This window comes from Aplidium turbinatum, chromosome 10, assembly GCF_918807975.1.
Source record: "Aplidium turbinatum chromosome 10, kaAplTurb1.1, whole genome shotgun sequence".
Taxonomy (NCBI): Eukaryota; Metazoa; Chordata; class Ascidiacea; order Aplousobranchia; family Polyclinidae; genus Aplidium; species Aplidium turbinatum.
In genome coordinates, this window is record NC_137481.1 from 10,287,171 (window position 1) to 10,291,835 (window position 4,665).

Consider the following 4,665-nt stretch of genomic DNA (forward strand, 5'->3'; position numbering starts at 1 on the left):
ATTTGCAACCATTACCAATTAGCATAAAGCACACATAGGCTATCCGCTAAAGCACACGTTAATTACTTGAGTGTATTCATGCGGCTCCATACGTACTCTGAAGTTTGAAATTCGGCCCCGACACCAAAAAAGGTTGGGAACCACTGCTTTAGGAGGCTTACTCTGGAAACATTATGTGACTTTCGTGAACAAGTGCCCCCTCCCCGTTTAAATTTGCTACCGCTACTAGGAGATTTTAAAGGTGAAACAAAGCAAAGGTTTTGCCACCTTTTTCCGTTCATTAACGTGCTGGTAGGTCTATATCGACTATTGTAGTTAGTAGTATCTTTTTCGTCCCGGACGCGTTAATGACGAAAAATGAATGAATGAATATACTACTGTATTTTCTTTCTTTCTTTCTTAAAAAATCCAATATGGCGCTGTCATGAAGTCACCTGACAATCTTACTGACTATGTGCAATCAGTACCACTTGTGAGCAAACAAACGTCATTGTAACGCAATTAGCATCCATGCGATCGACAGATTGTGAATTGTGATGCGTTATATCAGTATTTTTGGAGCTTGCAGTACGGTGAGTAGTTGGCTAATATTGATCATGGCTTCAGACGATTCCGAAAGCACATTATCACTATCAGATTCCGGTAGTGATAAAGACTTCATCATTCCCAATTCAGGTATGTTCACGATATGGCGACTGATAAGCTATGCCAATGTGCACGATTTCATGAAATGAAGTGAAACTGCGCTCTTATCAACAGCTTCTATCTAATGGAGCATTTTTAAGACCGTTTCAAAAATGTTTCTTGTTTGATTTGGACCTACTTATCTGCACTATCAAAACGTATTGCTAGCATTACCATTGTCGCCTTAATCCTTTAACTGTCACGCTTTTTTGATGCATTTTTCAATGCAAGTCTCTTTCTGAAAAAGTAAGACCCATGCAGTTTGGCAAACAAAGACCAGAGTTAATGTGATTACAAACAGTGTGTAAATTTTTCAGGGCTTGGGCTTCTTTTTGTTGGTCGCCCATTCAAATCGGTTAAAGTTTGTCCTAGAATTCTTTATTGAAATTTATTTATATTTTAAACCTTAAGGCAGGGGTCGGCAAACTTTCTGTACTACTGGGCCAAATCTACAAACTTCCGGTCACGTGCGGGCCGCATAAATTTCAACCTATAAACAATAGCCACATTATCCTTAAAATCCTGGCGCACCTGCAACTCCTATTCCTGTGTCTATTGCACAATGCACAATGAGACGTGTTTGTTGCCGTTTCATTTATCAAGCACGTATTAAAAGCAATGCATTGTTTTTATTTACTTATCATTTATCAATGTGAAGGATGATGTTGTTTCTGTGTCATGGCCAAGGTGTTTAAATCAACTGGCAACTTTGTTGATGATATTTGCAATACGTCATTCGAATGACGATCTGACAGGCGAGTGCGAAGTTTATTCTTTGCGTAATTCATTTTTGAGAAAAGCTGCTCAGTGCTCACAGCAATATGTACTTCCAAACATGCACATTACACGTTTTGCATTGTCATACAGATGAGGATAGGTGGATTTCTGGACATATTCTTTATAAAAGTTGGCAATTAGAACTGAATCGTATTTGGCCTTCCCTTCAATATGTTGGATGATTGAAGTTCAATTATTTCCCTTTGCATCTCATGTGGCACAGTATTGACATCCATTGAAAATGGAATGGCAAATAAATCGAATCTGTTTTTTTGATTTTTCAAATCGCAAAATCGATATTTAAAGTTAGTTTTAGCCTAGTGGAAACGATAAATGATATGTACTTATCAGGGTTGGAAAGTTTATAAAGGCTAAAATTGGGAAAATGAGCAAAGTTGGAATTCATTATGGAGTAGTTGAGTTTCCCAAAGACGTAGCCTATAGCTTGTTTACGAAGGCAGTAATATGATCATAGGCCTACATCTGATTAATAAATTGCTCCTTTCCTTGTAGGCTAGTTGTAAGTTTAGCTTGTTCATATGAGAAGTGAAATCACTGAGATTAGGCTAAATCTGTTAACCAATCAGGATCACTAAGTTCATCAATGCCGAAATCTGCATTCTTTTGTTTCAAGAAAGTCACTATTTCGTTTCGCAAATCATAAAACCGTTGTAACATAGCACTGCGACTTAGCCATCTAATCTCGCAAAAATACACTAGATCTTGATGGACAGCATTCATCTCTTTAAGTAAACTTTTGAATTGGCGGTGGTTAAGGCCTCTTGATTTAAGATTTTGTAGCGTACATGGGGGTTACCGAGTAATGTCGGGACACATGTTGAAGGGCTTTTTGTTATGATATAAAATAAATTATGCGTAGATAATGATGAAACTTTAGTTTATGCACTAAAAGTAAGATCGTTCGAGGGCCGCAAAAAGTTTGTCCGCGGGCCGCATTTGACCCGCGGGCCGCAGTTTGCCGACCCCTGCCTTAAGGCATGGGTGTCAAACTCAAATGCACCCTGGGTAAAAATTTAAAAATTAGTACAAGTGGCGGGCCAGACTAGTTCAATATTTATTGCAACACTTATTTCAAGGAACTCCTGACTTTGCAACAAATAGGTGGTTTTGCAAGGGATTATTGGTTGCCAGATTTAAACGAAATTTAATGCCATCCTGCGGGCCAAAAAATGTATACCAGCTCCTTTATTTTTTTATGAAAATAATCGAAATTCCTACTGCTCAAAAGTAACATTGACAATTTTAAGCATTGATTAATCTTAAACAAAAAGGTGTGCGTTAGTTTGAAAGCAACTACTCAATTAAACTTAGTTGTAAAATTTTTATTTTTGTATTGCTTTCTGAAGCGCCGGGCAGCTCTGACCACAAATGACCAGACCATTTGGCCCTCTAGCCGGGAGTTTGACACATGTGCCTTAAAGGATTGGTGTGTGTTTCCTAAGTATAAATTAATCTGAAAAAAAAAACAGTACCTTATTATCTATAGCCAATGTGATAAAATAACCAGTTTTTGACTTATTAAAATCGAAAGTTGGCTGGTAGCCTAGTTTGTTTTTCAAAGCAGGGTTGCCAGGAAATTTTGGATCAATCGCACATAAATTTAAATCTACAAAACTGGTATTTAATTTTAAAGCATCAGAGGACAGCAGCGATGAAGGAACACCAAAAAAGAGGAAGCGCTGCAACCGCAAGGAAACGGCTAAAACTGGTAATAATAATGCATTTTTTGTGTAACATAAAAAGAAAAAAAGGCATCGGGATAAAGTTGATTCCGAGAGTAGGAGGTGGTGCTCGTTATGAAGAGCAATGGTTTTGGAAATATTACTGTGCACATTTTTTGGAAACACATTTTTACAAACTGTTCTCATTTGTACAAGCCACTGAGATTGACTGATTAATTTCACATAATTATAGGCTACTAAAACCGGCTCGGTGGCTTAGTGGTTAGTGCGTCCGCCTCTGAATCGGTAGGCATGGGTTCGATACCTTGTCGGGTCAAACCAAAGACTTTTTAAAAGTGGTACTGAATCTAATTCCTGCTTGGCACTGAGCAATGGAGTAGATTCGGGTAATAATGTACTCAGTTGCGCCTCTATACGGCTGCATTGACACTGTCTGCTTTGTAAAGCGCTGAGGAGCACCGCATTCTGCGATGGATACAGCGCTATATAAAAACTAACATTATTATTATTACTACATGCCGCTTTTTTTTTTCAGGGAAATCCCCCACCAAACGATTAAAAAGCTTTGCAGAATTCATAGAGGACGGGAAGGAGGAGGCAAAGGTTACATGCTGGATGCTGCCTATGTCATCGTAAAGTATGTAGGCTAACCAACATTGTTCATTATTTATTAACGTTGCAAAATTGCCTTTTTTTGTAATTTGTTATATCATTATTAGAATAAAAGATGCATGCAGCCTAATAATAATCATGTTTTATTTTGCGCCGATTGCAACAACATACAGCGCACTGCCATACAACAGGAAGCAGCGAAGGAACATGTCAGCTGCTCCCCTTGTTTTGGCATGCCATTAAGTGTCTTGTGCCGAGGCACAGCCGAGTTCTCTGGAGCGGTGTCGAACCTACGTCATGCAGACGTTCTCACCACTCAGCCGACAATGTCTCACTGATTGAGGTGTGTTAGTTTTTCCTAACACAGATTGAATGTGTTCAGATTGTTACGAACATAGCACAGCATTTGACCAAATTCCATGAAATTGCTGACCTTCAGGAGAGGAGGCGCCTCTGCGCACTGTTTCGGCTGCCAAAAAAAAATTTAAAACAGTGTCCGATGTGGGAAACCGGTCGGGCGGGTTTCTTAACACCTACAACGTTATCACAAACTAGATGTAAGTTGATATGCATTGTTCAATGCACATACAGCATATATACCTTGCATCTGTTGGTAAATGGTAATGAAATGTAATTGGTCAGGGTCATGTCAGTTCAGTCATAATCTAGCCAAACATGTAATGCAATCACTAAAAATAAATAAATAAATGAAAAAAAATACAATAGTTAAACTTTCAGTTAGTCTTAGAAAGTATTGCTTTTTACGCAATGTTGTAGTACTGTAATACTGCTGTATGTACTATAGTGAGTGCATAGGGGAGATCAGGGAGCAATGGGCAGGGTTGATCTCTAAGTGGTCAAAACTGGTTTCAAAGATAAAATTCTTCGC

At 38.5% G+C, this 4,665-nt stretch overlaps 1 long non-coding RNA gene across 1 annotated transcript; it reads left to right on the forward strand.

Annotated features, from left to right (window-relative positions):
- The first annotated feature begins 571 nt into the window (after positions 1-571).
- Positions 572-3,800, forward strand: LOC145778143 (uncharacterized). Its single transcript, XR_014290422.1, has 3 exons — positions 572-675; positions 3,116-3,190; positions 3,700-3,800. It is a non-coding gene; the product is annotated as an uncharacterized LOC145778143 (long non-coding RNA).
- Positions 3,801-4,665: the final 865 nt, after the last annotated feature.